The sequence below is a fragment of the Apteryx mantelli genome, chromosome 1 (genome assembly GCF_036417845.1).
Source record: "Apteryx mantelli isolate bAptMan1 chromosome 1, bAptMan1.hap1, whole genome shotgun sequence".
Classification (NCBI taxonomy): Eukaryota; Metazoa; Chordata; class Aves; order Apterygiformes; family Apterygidae; genus Apteryx; species Apteryx mantelli.
Genome location: NC_089978.1, coordinates 127,513,206 through 127,531,403, shown reverse-complemented (window position 1 = coordinate 127,531,403; position 18,198 = coordinate 127,513,206). Strand labels below are relative to the sequence as shown.

General features: G+C 40.8%; 1 protein-coding gene across 2 annotated transcripts in view; it reads right to left on the bottom strand.

Moving 5' to 3' along the window:
* The window catches only part of COL8A1 (collagen type VIII alpha 1 chain), a 95,202-nt gene extending 80,807 nt beyond the window's left edge, over nucleotides 1-14,395 (bottom strand). For both annotated transcript variants that reach the window (XM_067301411.1, XM_067301405.1), the window contains exon 1: nucleotides 14,333-14,395. The gene's annotated coding sequence lies outside the window, so the exon portion shown is untranslated. The remainder of the gene's footprint in view (nucleotides 1-14,332) is intronic.
* Between the last annotated feature and the right edge of the window lie 3,803 nt (nucleotides 14,396-18,198).

Below are 18,198 nucleotides of genomic sequence, written 5' to 3'. Positions count from 1 at the left end.
TACTGCATTCCTCCAAAGTAAGCAAAATATTAACATCCTTGTTATACAAATGAGCAAATGCAATGGCAAACATTAAGATACTTGGTTCAGTATTATTCAGCATATCTGTGGCAGGACTGGGAACCTCAGTTGCTCTTGCCTTACTCTAAAGAGTGCTACCTTTGTTCTTGAGAATGGCACAAGCAAGGTGAGTAGTATGCAAGGAGACAGAGAAAATGAGAGACAGTTTTCACTGCTGTGGGTAAAATAACTTTTATCGGGAGTAAAAAGCATATGACTTGTTGTTGTCTTAAGTGTGAGGTGTGTAACACAATACATTAAGCAGCTGAATTGTTCTATTCAGTTTTTAAAACTGACCAGGAAATTTGGAACACCATTTGCTATTATTTGGAACGAGTGGCTGATTCGTTCTTCTGCCTTGAAAAGCCTCTACCTCTGTTCCTGATTTGAAATCAGGTGGGTATCCTGAAGGTCATTCCTGTTGTACAATGGGGGAGAAGTGTAAAAAGTCACAGAGCTCCTGCTAATGTTGGGCCTGGCCGTCCACAGACGTGGGGTTGACTTCGAATACGTTAAGGGATGCAAACTTCTGCTTGGTACTGTAGTAGCTTTAATGTATTCAGTTCTTTCAAGCAAATTGATACTGCAAAGTGTTGTGGTTCAGATCTGTGATAGATGCAAACTTTAAGGGTAGTAAGATCTAGATTCAGACCTTTGACATTGAACCTTACGTTCAGTAGAGTGGAATCAAAATCACAAAGCCCTTGAGCCTGGAGAAAGATGACATCTGAATCCATACGCAGCAGTCCAGGCCCACCATAAGGATTCATTTTTCCCTAATTAATATGTAAAGATTTATTAGGTCATCCTAAGGACAGTGTTCACTTACTGTAGAGAAGATATGCTCAAACTGAGGGACACCTGAAATTTTTTCTGTTCAATTTCTATTTTAGAACAATATAGCTGAGACATGAGGCTTCATTATAATTTTTGTAGTTGCCCTCTTTTTCTATTGTTTTTGCGAGATGACATGAGAGAGGACCTTACATGGCAATTGCCCATAGTTATAAGTTCTATTTAGTCTTTTTAAAATCCCATTATATTTCACAGGGGAACACAAAGAGAGTACAATGCAGTTGAAATGAAGGGTTCATTACCTTTAACTTTTAAAACAGAAGGGTTTGAATTTTTCATTGTTGTTGTTTTAAAGGTCTTTAACTGAGTAAGCCATTGGTTATGAATGTGAATGCAGAAAATAAACGGAGACAGTTTGTGGGAAATATTCCTCTGGTAAGGGGCAGGGTGCCTATTCTCCGTGGGGTACAAATCATATTAGTGACAATGACTAGCAGCATCAGGCAACTGAAGAGGGGAGCCTGCATTGTACCACCTGTTGGGTAAATGAACCATGTTTTGATAACCCCTGGAATAAAGACAGGTCAAAAACTAACACTCCTTAACAGACAAGTAACTCATTTCGTTTTCAGTCATGCATTGAATTATAAAAATTACTAAGATGGCCACATAGGGATATATATGTCATTAACAGCAGGGAGCAATTAGGTGACAGTGCCTTGGTAGAAAGAGGGGAGCTGATCAATAGGCAAGCGGCAGGTACGTTTGCTGGCTTTGTGCAAATAAGGGTGAGAAGGCGATTCCTTCTCCCTTCCTATGGAGCCAAGCATAGTCCTCGCTTGCGTGCTCCTTGGTTTCGATACACAAGCAACACAGGCAGTAATACCATGTACATTCCCAGTCAGGATCATGGGTTCAGCCAAACCTCACACTGCAGTATCACACAGGGCAAATATGTATGCTCCTGGTCTGTGCTTCTGCCTCCCATGTTATACAAGTAAGCAGGAAAGAGGTGCTCATCACAGATTAGGAAAACTGTGTGACTTACACCACTGCTGGCAGGTGGAACAGGAGAGACTGTGGGACCAAGGGATTCAAGTATTTTAAGCATCTGTTATAGGCCTGTGCCAGATGCAGGATACCAGACAAGATGCACCATTTGTCTGTTCTTGAATGGAATTTCCTATGTCCTTAATACCAAGCAAACTCTGTTTATTTATAATATAACTACTTCTGGTTTTGTAGAGATGATATACAGCACATTTCATCTTTTCGCTCTCACAATGATATTTAAACACTTAAAAAGTAATTTATTTAGCTGTGTAAATTCAGTCAGGCTTGGCGGGTGTTTTGCTTTGTCATGGGTGAATCTGTAAGGGCTGGAAAACTAAGGGAGGCTGAAATGTGTAGTTTACAGAAGTACTTTTTTTTTTTCTTCTAAAGCTTATCTGGGTTAAGAACTAGACCCAAGTTCTTTTAAGACCAGGGCCAGTAAGCACTGATTTTGAGTAGCCATTCTGATGGCCATGTAAAGAAGCAGGACTTGGAAAATGCTGATTCTCCTCCCCTGAATGTTGGTCCCATTTAAGGTGTTTCCCAAAGAAATAAGCAGGAATTTTCTGGCAAAATTTTCTTTCAAAATAGGTCAATTCAGAACTACAGCTCTTTGGTGGAAACACATGTATTAGTTGTAACAGGAAATATCTCGTTTCCAGACAAAATTAGAGACAAACATAACCATCTCACAGTAACAATATCTCAAATCGAGATTGTTTACCTGGGAGCTGGGTATTCCAGGTTTAAATCTCAGTGCTGCCATGTTGATGCCAAAGGCATGAGCCCTTAGATCAAGCAGGAAGGTTAGTGTTAATGTATCTAGGACTGGAAGGAATATGCAACAGCCCCACAGTAGAAGTCCTTGACTCCAGTATAAGCCAACTGTGCCAGGGTCAGTCTTCCTCTGCACATAAACCTTTATTAATGCAGGCGCCCCTTCCTGCCAGTGGTGAAGTGCCCCTTTGCTCTGCTTCAGAGGCACACAAGGCTGGGCCCTCTGAACCTGCCAGCCCTTTCCCCAGGCTCTTTCTGATGCCTCTGCTCCAGGGTTACAGTCCCCCGGCCCCCTACATGTCCTGATCACCTTGCTGCTCACCAAACAGACCTTTTTTGGATTGTTGCCAGTTTCTGAGTTCGGATGGGAGGACACCTAAAGATGGCCCTCTTGACCTGGGCCCTCAGCGGATGTGGCTTTTTTCACAAACAACTTAGAAATGCTTTGGCTTCTTGCACTGACAGGACAAGAGCATCAGGAAAAAAAACCCAACAAAATCCAAAACCAAAACAAAACTCCAGCATCGGCAAGAACAAAAAAGTGTCAAGTTCAAATCTGATGACCAAAAATGAAAGCCCACAAAATTACTAATCATAATCCAAGTTCCTCCAGTGAGATCCCTAGACCTTTCTAGGTCACAAGGTACATTAAAACGTGTACAATTAACTGTCTTTATAAACAAGCTGCATGAGGTCATCCCTTTTTGCCTCAGTTTTTCTGTCTGTAAAGCTGAGGCTGTAAAACTTGCCTGTGGTATTGCTCTAAGTCCAGCTTCTGACTATAGTTGTTATTACAATAATTACTGCAACAGATGTCAGAATCAAGCAGAAAGCACTGTCATTTAACAATTTAAGTGCAGACCACAGCTATCGCTTTCCTTGCTTTATTGCAAGTATATACGTCCCCAGAACAGAGAACAAATGTTCACACTTGCTTCTAGGTGTGGACCTTTTTTAGGACAATATCTTTATATTTTCCTCTATCAAAGGTTTTTCCAGTACACTTAGTTGTTCTTAGCTGTAACTAGAAAAGATACAGCTGCATTTTTTGGCATATATAGCATGAGCTCAACCCTCAGCCACAGCTTAGTCAGAGTTGTTTTATAGAACTATTCCTCGGTAAACATTTTCATTCAGTAGACGTGATGTGATACCTATGCTTTCTAAAAGCATATTGAGGACCACCTGTCTTATCCTCCTATTACCAGTCTGGTTAGATACCTACCTGTGAGGTGCTCTGAAAGCTGGGGACAGAAAAGAGAAAGAGAACACTTGCTGAAAGCTAGACGCAGAGATGGAGTCAGTCCATGATATGATATATAGTCCAACAAGTTGTTGCTGAGCAAGAGAGAGCAGTACCTTGAATGGCAGTCAGACCAGCACAGCCAGCTTGGAGAGGTATTGCTGAACTAGCCTCAGCTGATGGCTTTGGAGACTGTTGTTTGCAAATGGACCTCAAATGATTATGGCATAAAATACAGGATCCAGGTTTTTGCATGCATTCACACTTTGGGGTACTCAGGATCTGAAGGCATGTCTGCACTTGTGGATTTGGATAATCTTTAATACAGCTAAATCATGCTGCCTACAGAGACTCCTGTAAGGAGGCTGCTGCTACCCATAGAGGTGTAGTCTAGCCAAGAATAGCATGTGTTTCCTCCTCCGCATCTAGCACAACTGCAGCTAAGTGGTTGCTTACGTTCAGAAATGAATGAAATATTCAATGAAAACAAGAGCCTTCACTGACACGACCACCGTTTCTTAATCATTACACAAAATACTGTTGTCTTGCCCAAGCATGCCTGGCTCTCTAAGGATTATGGAGACAGTACAGTGTTTGGATAGCTGCTGTTTTTTTCTGAAAAGTGGGGAGAGTGCGCCTGTGTGAGGGCATGTTCACAAGAGTTTGATCCCAGAAGGAAATAGGTGCATCTGGAAACAGCATAATCCAGATTGCCAGATTCTGGCACTGTTAGTAGAAATAATCCCTTCTCAGGAAGGTACCGAAATGTGGCTGTCTGGTGTACCCACAGGTATCTGGGCATTTTTCTTGGCAGGCATGGGTACTGGCAGTTATTTGGTGTTTTAATTCCTGCCCCAACTAGTGTCTATTCTTTGCTTGCTGAAGACGGAAGGATAAGCCTGTGGTTAAATCACTGGCCTAGGGACTAGGCAAAGTGGGTTCTGTTCAGATTTTAGTCTGCATCCTTGGCCAGGTCACTTAAGCAAGAATTTTGAAAAGTGCTCAGCACCCGCAAACAGGATCAGATTTTTCAAAAGCTCTCTGCTTTCCACTGAGGCAGTGGCCAGATGATCAAAGGAGCTTTTCAGAAAATCTGGCCGCAAGTGTCACTAGCGAGAACTACTGGGTGCTGAGCACGCCTGAAAATCTGGTTCTCATTGAGGTGCCCTGATGGGAACCAAGCTCTCCTACTAGCCCCCATCATGACAGGAAGACACTTGAGAACCTCGCCAGGAGCTCTCTTGAAATGCTACTCCAGCAACTTTCTCTGTGCCTCAATTTCCTCTAAAGGGAAGGTGGTGTTGCCAGGGTGCTTGTAAGGATAAATTCATTAATGAACTGTTTGTGATGTTCTTGGATGCTTCTGCAGGAGAGGGAGGTGAAGCGTTTGTAGTATAATAGCTTTCCAGACATACCAAACATCTGCGTAAGCAGCAGTGTGTTAAAGGGACCGGAGCAGGAGACCAGGAGTTGGCTTTGCTCTATGTAAAATCTACAAGCCTTCAGGTTCAGGAGCTGCTCCTCTTTATACGTACTAAATCCCTGACCGTGAGTCAGGGCTCCACCATGCTAGGGGATGTTCAAATAGATAAAAAAGACTCTCTCCCTGAAAAGCCTTTATTCTAAACAAAGCGGTGTGGGGAAAATGCTTGGAAAGAAATGATAAAGCTGTTCCACTCGGCCCTTTACCTTCTGAACTCCCTAGTTCTATCATTTTCTTTCCTCACATGGTGTTTCTTTCCTCACATCCCACCAGTGTTGTGTGTTTCTTTGGGTGTTTCGGGATGCTAGAATTTCAGCTTTGAAAGACTGGCCATTCTTCTTATACTAGGTGCCCATACACAACAATTATCTTTGCAAGTGGGGTTCTTGGTTGTAGCACCAAAGAATCTTAACTGTGAAATGAGCATTTTTTTTCTTTTTTAAACTTACAGTGGCCTCCATTTTGCCTCCAGATGGGGAAATCTGAAAGGTCCTGTGCCTCCTGTTGTGCATGCTGGAGCAGCTGCCTTTTTCTTTTCTGAGCAGCCTCCCCCACCCCCCACCTGCCCCAGGATGCAACATTTTCTTTCCAGCTGACAGAGGAGCCCCTCCCTCACTTTTGGCCTTCCAGCACTGTCAGCATCTGCATGAGTTAATGCTACCCAGATCCTTCTCCAAGGGGCACGGAGGGCTGGCACACGGAAGAGTCGCCCCGGGGCTGTATCTCCGAAACCCAAGAAACCTCAAACGCATTGTGTTTCCATAAATGCTCCTCAGCTGACTGGGCTGCAGGGGGGTTGTGCTCTCCTCAGCCCTTGCCTCTTCTTCAGGAACAGGAGGCGCAGGCTTTAATCAATTTTCTGACTGTGTATGTGCAGAAATGGCGCTCATGTTAAAGTGGGCCGGGACCGCAGCGCCACAACACAAGACAGGAGGTGGGAAAGCAACACGGGGGGCCCGATGTCAGCAACGAGGGGCTCTCCGGGCCCCGGGACGGCGGGCTCGGGCCGAGCGAGCTTTCACTGCCCCACCGGCTGATGGCGCCTTCCTTCAGGGCTGCGGCAGCGCTGCTCGCCGGAGGGCGGGGCTCCACGGCGCCAGCGCGCGACTGTTAGCGGCGCGTAGCGACCGTTAGCGTCGGGTAACGGTCGCCGAGCGGAGCGAGAGTGCGCGCCGCGCTGGCCGCCCTGAGGGCTGCTGCGAGGGGGGCCGGGCGGCGCTCCCTTCAGCGACCTAGCCTGACACAAATCTCTGCCACCTAGACAGCTTTTGAGTGTTAGGTACGAGATCTCACATTTTCTCTAGAAAACCAGTCTGGAAGACCTTCAAGCAGTTAAGCAAGCCAAAATATTTCTCTCTGTAATAAGTGTCATCTTAAGCTGTGGCTCTGGAGAAGCAAGGAAGGATGGGTTGCTGTGCCCTGAGCTGAGCTGTGAGACGCTGAGTGCCCCCCAGGAAGTGCTAAGTTACTTCTTGCTTAGCTTCAGTTTTGGTGGGAGTTTAACGAACAGCACCCTGCCTTTCGATGTGGTCAGTATTTTGCAGGATAAGGCTGTATGTTATGAGTGTCCACCAAGTTAAAATTCCAGCTCTCAAAGTATGCTTGATGAATGGGACATTGAAAATATAATAGGTTTTCATTCACTTATTTTTAACATATTTGTTTTCATGAAATGAACAATTAGGAGAAAGTTGAAAGTAAACATAGCAGAGAAAATGTCTCTGAGCAGTCTCGAATTGTTTTGCTTGTGTTGTGTAGGCCTTTTGTATTGAGTTCCTGAGAGCAGTCAGCTTTTGAGTGACAGATGTTATGTTGAAAAGAGGGTGTTTCAGATGAATAATAAAAAAATACTTGTTGCAAGTGAATTCTGAACTCATGAAAGGGAGTTTTTATGCCTGAAATTTGAATCTAAGAGCTATCCTTCCCAGCACATCACAAGTTGTACCTGCAACAAGTATTCAGGTCTTGGAATAGATTTAAATAGAGGATGGTAATGTCTACAGCCCATTTTTGAAAGCCCAGCTGGGTTTTGCTAAGCTCTGCCCACCCTCAGCAGAAGTTTTCCCATTCATTGGAGGGCTTGTGCTCTGTTTGAGGGTTCTTTTTTTACCCTCTTTGAGTTGACCAAAAATTGGCTTTAGCCCTTTAAATTCTCCTCCCTATCTGCTCAGCAACCACAGAGGCAGTTTATTACTGAAAAGAAATCTAAGAATCAGTTTTGGCCAGCATTGTCTTGGAAAGTTCACTTTATTAACATGGTTTTGGGTTTATTTCAAAAACACTTTGACAAGCACTGACATTTTTGGAACCTGTAAAGCACAAGAGACTTACTCCTAAAGGCCTAAGCTTTGCATTTTTCTGCAGCAAACAATGTGATGTGCTACTATGGTAAATTCAATTCAAGCCACTGACTGAAAGGAAATAAGTACTGAGTTTTTTCTATTTCCTTCATTTTCTAAAATATGTTTTGTGTGAATGCTAGTGCTTGTGTGATTTGCTTGCTTAACTGCTCTTAACTTCTTTGCTTTCTATCCATAATGCAGGTGATATATCAATGTTGGCAGCATAAACTTCCCTTGTGAGCCTGCTTTTGTTTCTCAAGTTTGACCTAAAGTAACCACCTTTTGACTTTTTACTGAGATTTGCCAACAAGGGTCCCAGTTGTGTGTTTTGTATTAACGTCCATCAGCTGAGAGTTGGACTAAGATCACCTAATTCATTTACAAAGAAACACTGGGAAATATCTGAACACTTTATTTTTCTTTCTTTTTTTTTAAGGCAAGCTGAGAGAAAAATTCTCGTCTCAGCCACATAAAAGATCCTTCCTCTGATATTCTGCACTCACTGGAGCTCCGCATATGGTGGGAAGAATGGAAGGGCAGAACAGAGATAAATCGTGTGCTGGCATAAGCAGACTTGACTGCTAGATTTCCTCAGTGGTAAGTTGATTGTATTTGGATTGAGTGTCCTGGTGCTGTGCCATCTTCAATTCTGTCCCTTTTAAAATTATATCGAGTAAATCAGAGGCAATGTAAGCATCTCCATTTCAGGGACTACAATTTATTATATTTATTTGTTGTTGCTTCATCTTATGACATTGTGTTTTGTTAGAACCTTCATTTGCTCTCTGAAATTTTTAATTGCAAAAATGATCAAATGCTTTGCTTGAAAGTCCCTATGCAAATATACAATGTACTACTGTCTACCCCCTACTTTCCCTTCAGAGAGAAGAATACAGAAGTATGTTGGTCTAGAAAGGGTGGTTGCTCTTTAGTTAGTAGGAAACATATGCTACAGATGTTCCAAAAATCTGGCATATGATATACCTCTGATGCTAATGTGTCAAGCGGTTAGTTTTGACTTATTCTGCCTTTAATAGGATAGGTTCTGCCTGTCCTATATGTTGCCATGATAAATCCACAGCAGTTGAAGTGAGCTGGGGTACCTGACCCAAGAGTCCTTCATTTTTTAGTGCTATAGATAGTTATTCAAACTAAAAACTTTCTTGAGTTTGGAATATTTTTTCATCTCAACTTGATTTCAGAGTGGCTGAATAAATTGTATGACTTGTTTCTCCAGCTGCATAACCAGATTATATAGGCCTTTCCCCGAGAGAATGGAAAAGATGTATTTAAGTTTTTTTTTTTTTTAACATTGGGGTGGTCTTATCAGTACCATTTGTTTCTATTTTGAAAATGTGGAGTTTTCAGAAGCTGGCATTCTGAAGTGCTACAGTTTGGGAGAGCCAAGAATATTTGTGATAATCACTCAGACATCTCTAAACTGAGTGTAATGAGCACATGCACAGTTGTCTTGAAGAGGAAGAAAAACAAGGTGTGCATAGGAGGGTAGTATATGATGCAAAACAGAAGGATGCCCTAGTTGTGTAGTATTATGAAAGAGCTAGCTGCTAAGATGCTTCTCAAATCCTAACTGGAAAGTTTCTTACCTCCCAGGAACTTCATACTATTTTTGTGTGCCCTCATGTTGCTTAGTTGCTAATGAGACCCTGTAAAGAACGATGTCCGCATACGTGCACAGACATCACAATCATCAGTTTACTGCATTCATGCAGCACTGGCAATAGAACTTATGACCTTCGCCTTCACAAACACAGCTGCTCCACTGGCTGTGAGCTTTGTAGCCAGCAGAGGGAACTGATAAACACTCTCATAGGGCTGCTTTATATATATTTTTTCTCACCAAGAAAGGGCATTGGTTCTCCCTGCTTTTTAAAAAGGGTCCATTACATGTCACCCCTCAACAATTTCACCTGTCGTTCAACAGGTCAGGCAACCGACTTGTATTCATCTTGCTTTTGCTATGACATATGAACTTGCATGAAGAAGTTTTAATCATCAAAAGATGTCCCTAGACTACATAGTGGTATTAATCCCCTGCAGTGCAATTATGAGACATTAAATTCATTACATATCAAGACAATTACAGAAACACATCCAACATTTCAGGAGTATGGGAAGACCAATCACAATTGTTTACTGATGTGTACAGAGAATAGGCACAGCTATTGCACAACACCCACAGAAGCAGAACTCATCATTATCTTTTAAACACACAGAGCTCCACAACTTTTGCTGAAGGAGAATTCTTTTGGCACAAAGAATAGATCTCACTTTCTTCTGGAGGGAAAGCCACAAGAACAACATTACTTACACAAAACTCTAGCAAATGCACGTGGCAAAAGTAAGAAGCATCTGTACAGTTAAATGCAGGTATTTGGTTAATCTAAGGCAGAACAAGCCACCTCTGTGTTTTAGTCTGTTCTTGTCTTGGGTTCCTCACTACAATAAATCTATTGAACCATTGCTCTTTTGGAAACATGACGCTAGTGAAAACAGAAAATTATCTCTCTGAAGAAGGAAGGAACCCACAGCTAAGGATAATTGGAAGGCCAAAAAATAAGAAAAATATAGGGATATATTTAAGCTTCAGGCATAAAACTTAATCTTTCCTCGCTTGGGAAAAATAGCAAGACATAGAATTAAACGGGCAAAAAATTCTGCCTCACATGCCTCAAGAACCTGCAGAAGTTGTCATCCCTCCTACTGCTGGTAGTAATATGACAATCTCCCTAGTATCGGCCTCTCTAGTCTGGAGAATCAGAGTATGACCCTACACCACACCACCATACTTGGGCACACCTCCCATAATAGATGGCCACGATAAATGGCTGTCTTAACAACAGTCCATTCATTCAGTAAAATTTTGATGTTACCCAAAATTGTTAACGCTCATAATAGGCACAGGAAAGAAAAGAAATGAAACTCCATATGATTTCAAGGGTACTAATTTAAAGAATGTAGGCTAGCTCCTGGCAGTCAGGACAGCTTCTTGTAAAGTTCTGCTAGCTTATATGTCAAGGCTGTTTGTGCCTCTTAAACTTGCTCCTCTGTTTATGTTTCTGTACTTCAGAGGCATTAAGGTTCACAAGGTTCCTTAAACAGGTCACCTGTTCTCAACATTGGTCATTCTTTTTCTAGTCCTTATCACTCCTACTAGTCTTTCAGTTCCCTCTTGTGCCTTCATTATACAGACATTCTGTCTGTAAGCAATGCATGCTTAGTGGTAACTTTCAGTTTAAGAGTGAGAGACAAGGCCTCCAAAGGCTGCTAGGGCAATTACTCCAGATATCAAGCATCAGCATGTGTTAATTGTTTTTTAGACAACGTAGTATTTGCAAGGCCATAGGAGCAATTAAAGACTCTGTACCCTCATAAATTAGCTGAAGGGATGAAGACTAAAGGGATAGGGTAAGGCTGGTAGGGTTTTATTTTTTTCAATGGGTATGAAATTGTATCCTATGGAATAGGATACAATATAGAGGTGGCACCTGATAGTAAATGTAGAAGAGGAAAGAGAAGGATATTCCATGTGCCATACAAAAGCCACATGAGTAATTTTGGTTAAGTACCACATGCTCTTCTTTGAGCTCTAATTAAAAATTTTGATGTTACCAACCGCTGCTGAGTTACCAAGCTTGAACTCTTAGAGTCAGGTGTTGGACATCATTTCTGGTCCGTGGCAGTGGACCTGTACTTTGTCATCCTGCCAAGAGTGGGTTGGTCTCAGTAAACCACGTAGGGATTCAGAGGATAAGAAAGGGGGTGGTCATTTGGTTAAAATGCTCCCCCCTCCTCCCCCAAGAACAAGTTGCAAAACCTGTTAAGGGGGTTGTAAAGGGTTCAAAGGGACCCAAAGTGTTAGGGGTGAATACCTCTCAAGATTGGACACTGGAATTCTCCCTGCTGTTCCATCCTAAGGAGTCATGCAAAGACAGATCAGCTGCAAGGGGGTGGACTCTATAAACTTGAATACAAAAGGAAGCATGGGATGAAAGTGCTGACCTGGAACACAGAAGAACTAAATGTCACTCTCTGCTCTGCCATGAATTTTCAGTGTGACCATGTGCAAGACAGTCCATATATTCAGTATCAGTATGTCCAGAGGAAAACATACTGCTGCCTCACAGAGAGGTGGTGAAAATAAATTCATGAAGATCTGAAGGTCTTAAAAGCAGTAGTGGTGGCAGTCATATGAATAGGTAGGTGGTCAGAGATCTGTTTATCCTGTATTTCTGTGGATCTAGTATAACATTCTTGATAGCAGTGGGAACTATTCTAGTGATTTAAATGGGCATTAGTGCCCTAAATGAACACTGGAAAAAACTAAGTGTAACCACCAGGAAAAATGACTACCATGCCTGCTTAATAGTTAACTGGTCTATGGCTGAAAAATCAATATAGTCTCATGGCTTTTGTTTTGTTATTTTAAAATACTATGGTCGTTACTCCAAAAATCTGAATTATTCTTTTCCCTACTGACTCATTTTTTTTATTATGGTTGTGGTGCTATTTTAAAATGATAGTGTTTTTATCTTAATATCAGTACACTTTGATCTTATAAAAAGGAGTTTCAGATCATCACAGAGGTGAATAAATGCATTCCTGGACATATAAGTTCTGTTAGAGGCTTGCAGTGTTCAGTTTCCCTTCATCCCCTGCTACAAAGTGATGCTCAGCTGAATTATCTACTCAGTTTAAGAGAGAAATTGCTCAGAGGAGATTCTGATCTAAATTAGATGCATTCCTTTGACTAGAATTTTCTTAATATGCCCTGCAATCCATTTTTCAAATGCCAAAACATTACATTTCACAGCAGGCTTTAATAAAAGGTATTTTGCTATATGCACATTTCCTGTGGCAAATGCATTTTTTGAAATGTTCTTTCTTGAGAATTGCTCTGTTAGAAATTTTGATTTATCTGATAGAATAAAATTCTGTATGAAAAATGAGTCTTCACTGGAGGATTTTGGACCTAAATTTAGTATACATTACACTTAAAATCACATGTATATGTTTTAGAAGAGGGGTCTTTTTGGAGAGGGAGTGGAGCTTTGCTATAAAAACCCGATGTTAACTAAGGAATAAAATTTTGTAGCTCAGAGATAGAATGCCAGTTATGAGAAAAACCATTGGACTCTATTCCTACGGCTTCTATGGGCAATTTATATAGATTACGTTTCAAAACTAGTTTTACTGTAAGCCTGCTGTAGAAAGCACTGTACTTTGTTTTTGAATAGTTACCTTTTTTTTTTTTAGGATACTTATGTAATGTCCCAGTCAAATAGCTGTAGGCGATGCTTTCTTTTTCCCATTAGATGCAACAGATAACATTGAAAATACAGAAAAGATCTCTTAGACACACTGCACAGAAAATGACATTGTGTGCAGAGTTCTGCTGATGTTTTACAGAACTATAGCTTAAAAGTTTCAGCTAATGTGAGTAAAGCTATGTGTGGACATAATTCTTTTTAAAAAAACACTTTTTATTTGGGGAAAGAACAAAAAAGAAGGAAATATCACTCTAATTGCAGAATATATTACATATAGTACAAACAGACTAGTTACAGTCAGCATTCACTGTTTGGTTTTGGTAGTTCATGCTTTCCTTCATCTCTGAGCATTGCAAAGAGGCTTTCTAGGATTAAGGATTTCTGTGGTGGAATTTCTTTAAACAGGTGACTGTATGTAAAGTGCACTGACTCACACAACATGAGAAAGTGGTACTAGTCACTAATAGATTCATGTCTGTGAGGATGGATAGATGAACAGAGGGGAGTGAAACAGTTTTGAAACCACTTATGTTTTAGTGTTTCGGCTGTTCAGCAGCTGTTTTTTTGAGGGACTTACTATTCCTTCCTATAGCATTAGACATACCTATGTAGGGAAACTGTAGATAAAACATAGCTCAGGCTGATCTAGAAATTTCATAGATACACAAGGTCTGTTGTTCCAGGAAACAGAATTTTGCTTGTGAAAAGTGGAATTCACTGTCTAGTACCAAATATGCTTTAAGTACATCAGCCTTATTACTGTGCTTCTGTGAGGGCATAAGTTCAATCACATTTTTTTCAAGGCACTGAAACCTGGAAAGATGCACTTCAGTCCCAAGATAGGCTCAATCTGGCTTGTAAATAATAATAATAGTAAAAAAAAATTTCTTAAATTATCACTAAGCATTTTTTTTAAACAGAGCTTAAGGCAGCTTTAAAGTGTACTTTTTTGATAACTTTGACTGGACTATTCTTACCGAGATGGAAACTATTAGCGGGGATAATAAAATGTTAAAATTGGTCTGGGTATACTGATCTCCTCAAAATCAATCAGAAAGGGAAAGAAGAGCTTTTCTCAGCCACACAGTGTTTCCAGCAAGTTCTGTTTTTATTTCATTGCTAAAACAACAGATTGTTACTAACTTAAATGTCAGATGACACTACATCTGAAGAAAAAAAAGGAAAAAAGCCCTGCCAACACCACCCAGCAAGGCAGTGCTAGAGCGGTCATTAAGACTTCCTCAAAATAGCCGGTTAGAACAGAAACCTGAAGTAGCAGTAATCTTACCTTTAGTATACAAGATCCAAGGAGAGAAGATCACTGGCTCAAAACAGTGGAGGACTGAGAAAGTGCTCTGATCAGCTGCTGGTAGCATGCACTTGGCTTTTATGTGCAGGTGGGAGGAGCTGCTCCCTACGTAGGTGGGCAGTGAGGAGAGGAGGCAGACAGCCTTCAGAAGGCATTGTACAGTAGGGTTTTGCTCTTTGGGGGCAGAGGGAGGGGGGGAAAAGCAAGCTGATGGCATTTGCAGGAGAAGTGTCAGATTTATTTATAAGTCTTTTAATTATTCAGTTAACTAAAGATTTTTTTAGTATATTTGTTTCTCTAAACCTAGTGCATTATTCTAGTTCCAGTTATAATGCTACTAGGTCTTGCTTTGTCTTTTGGAAGGATTTTTACAGCAGTAAGATAATAATGCAAAGTAGTTACGAGAAGGGCTGATTTTTCTGTCCTAAGAAGGAATAGCTATGAGGAAGCAGCCTTTTGATCTTTAAAGGTGTCCAACTGAACTTCCTTTATATTTCAAATGTCTACGAGATTACCACTCCAGAGTAGTCCTGAGTTTCTCTTGTGCTGTGCTACCCAGCTTCTCCTAGATGCAGCTGTAACATGTTCCATCTACACACTGACTTTTGGGCAGTTTAGTTTAGAGCAGTTTTATTGTTCCCGAAGTTTGAGTTCTAAACAATTTTCCCAACTGGTATTCTCAAAAGGCAGATGTAGCCAAAAAGACAAACCAGTAGGAACACACATTCCTGGTGGTTTCTGTGTTAAATTATTCATTGTTCATTTTAACTCATTCACTACTTTTAGAGCACAGAAGAGTGGATGGCACAGTGTCTGGACACTGGCTCCTCCAGGTGAAACAGCCAGTTGTACCCAACTGGAATACACTGATTCTGTTTCTGCATAAATCCCTGCATGAGGGACCTGGACCTTGACTGGGACCTTTGGGTCTTACCGTAATACACGAGTAAAACCTGTGCTATATTGGAACATTAGTGAGTGGAGAAAGCCAGAAAGATAGAATAGGAAGGAGAGAAGAATGGTCTGAAATCAAGGGAAAGGCCAGAGGTGCAGTCTAATTAAAAACTGAGGAGGACCAGGCAGAAAAATGAATGAGTTCTGTCTTGCTCAGTGCATACAAGTTCTGAGCTGGTGAGGAAAGAGAGGAGTAGCACATGTCCCCAGGGAACAGGAGAGAAAGAGGATCTGAATTCACAGAGGTAAGATGAGCAAGATTGTAGTGAAGGTGGTGGAGATCAGACATGATACGTATGACTTCTTGCACTAATGGGTCCAACTGACCACTAGATGAGGAGATACAGAATGCTTACAGAACCTGGATACTTCAGTCAGTATCCTGATTCTTTTCTTAGTGTTAGCCTCTTATGTTTGTATTTAGAGATCTAAATATATCTGAATTCTGACATACTTATGATGGGGAATGCAAGTGAAGTCTTAAGATGGATTCAGAGTATTGTTCACTTCTGTATCTGTCATCTTTTCTCTTGAGTACAATGAATTTATTTAGAAAAAGGAAGAAGTATTGAGTGACTGAGGTGATCAGGACAAATTCAGTTGCGTGCATCTTGCTTTTGTCTTTTTAGTCAGGTGGGGCTTAGAAATCAAGCCTCCGTCAACTTGGATATCAGTGTTATGTGGCAGTTAGCTGCATTACCTTGGTGATATAGCCTCTGGGTGATGTAGCATCTTCAAGCTGAAAGGGACTGTGCAGATTGCTACCATTTCTTACAAGTATTGGGTTGCTGTTGGATAGCACAATTTCTACCTTCTTGCAACTAATCGTAAACAAAAATTATGTTTTTTTTTAATTCCTGTAGCAAGCAATATGTTTTTGCAGGTCTCATAAGAGTTGAGTTTTCTGCTCTGAGGAGATTACAGTGTGATTTTAGGCAGGCTACGCTAAGTAATGAGAACATAGGAAGGAACAGAGTCAGTAAAGGTACAAGCTACTGTGATAAGTTTATGTAATTAGTTCAGTTATGGGCACATCATGATGGCTCAGTTGATTAGATGATGCTCATAAACTGGAATTCTACTCAGCTAATGTCTAAACAATCAGATGGCTTTGTACCTACAGAAATCTAGGTCAAGATTTTCAGAAATCGGAGAGTAAATAGGTGCCCAAGTTCTTACTTAATGACTAAACTGTTCTTATTATCTCAAAATTGCCAAGCTTTCTGTAGGTCCCTTTTAAAACCAGTGTATGCTTCTGTAAGCTCAGTACTTTTTAAAGATCAAGCTATTTCTTTTCTTGGAAAACAAAGTTTGAATGTAGAGGAGTAGCTTTAGGTTGATTTTTTTTTCTTGTTTTTGTTTTTTTTTAGCTCTTCAAATGCTAAGTGCCATTTCACTTCTCAAAAGTGAGTCAGTACTCAAGTGGGCTCAATGTAAATCCTTCATACTCTGTTGGTTGTTCCGCATTGATCATGTGTCCTACTGTACTGCAGACTCAAGTGTAGCCTTATTTTTTTTTTATACCTTGAGAACATAAGAATTAAAGATTTTCTTTAGTTCTTTCCTTCAGGGAACATTTACAAACATTAAATTAACCTATTAACACATAAGATAGATCAGAAGCATTATACTGATAGTGATGATTATTAAAGCATCATCATGATCTAATTATATGGCAGATTACCTGATGAGACTAGAGTGTTGGGCACAGTCTTTGATATTCTAGTCACTGCATCACTTATCTTCCCTAATGAGATTTTTAATAGATGAAAACTTTACCAAAGATATCTGTGGGAAATTCAATTCAGGTTGTCACATGATTAACTGAATTTCAGGGCACACACTGCCGGGCTGGACAGTAAATACACTATGGACATGTGGCAGGAAAGGTTTTGTTCCTATGCTCAGAAGCAGTGTCCAACCTTTCTAAAACTGTCAGTTCCCATCTACCTTTTAAAGATAAAATTATCCTTCCAAGGGTCATTTGAGTGTTCCAGCCCTCATTCTCTTTTCTTGACCCAAAATGTCTGGATTGGTTTGCCATGAGTTTCCAAGAATTGTTTGAAGCAGCTTAAACTTTCAGCACATCCAAAATCTGTAATGGGTACTTGCATTATTTGATAGTAGGGCTACATCTGAGTGCAGAGTAGAATGGCTAATAAGGGAATCGGCTTCGTGAAAGTAGCTTAGACTTGGAGAGATCATTTTGCCACACTTTTGGCTCAGCTAAGGACTACTGTATTTATTCTGTGCCAGTGATGCTTCAGAGAGCAAGAAGACCATCTGGCAGAATTTGTCTAACCCTTTTATTGTGGCTCCCTGTAATGCTCTATACAAAATCTCCTGAAATCCACTACGATTCATTAAGGGACTCTGAACTTTTCCATGGAGGGTTAGAGTGCCTTGGCACTTTCTTACCATTCAGGAGATTTGGCAGTGATGCTACAACAGGATTCCCCTAGCCAGCCTTTGTAGATGTCTTACAGCAGAAGTGTTACTACATAGAGTGCTGGTATACCCAACAGTATCCATGTGGCATGTGGTGATTATGAACCAGGTCACAGTTTGCTAATGGGGACAGAAATATGATGGTAATTGCTACGTTTTTACAGTCATGTTAAACATATTTGCTCCTTAGTCTTTCTGTTAAATTAAATTTGCTCTAGCCTACAAAATGTATGGCAAAGAACAATTATTAACAGAGGTGGCATCATCCTTAAAATACAAGTAAAAACTATAGCTGTATAAACATTGAGGCAATTCACTGTGGATCTTTTAAATGCAGGTATACCATAAATTCCTGAATTTATTCCAATAAAGGAGCTAGGTATTATTCACAGTTTGCCCTGAATGTAACTCAGCTAAAATAAATGGGACTGAATGTGATGGCT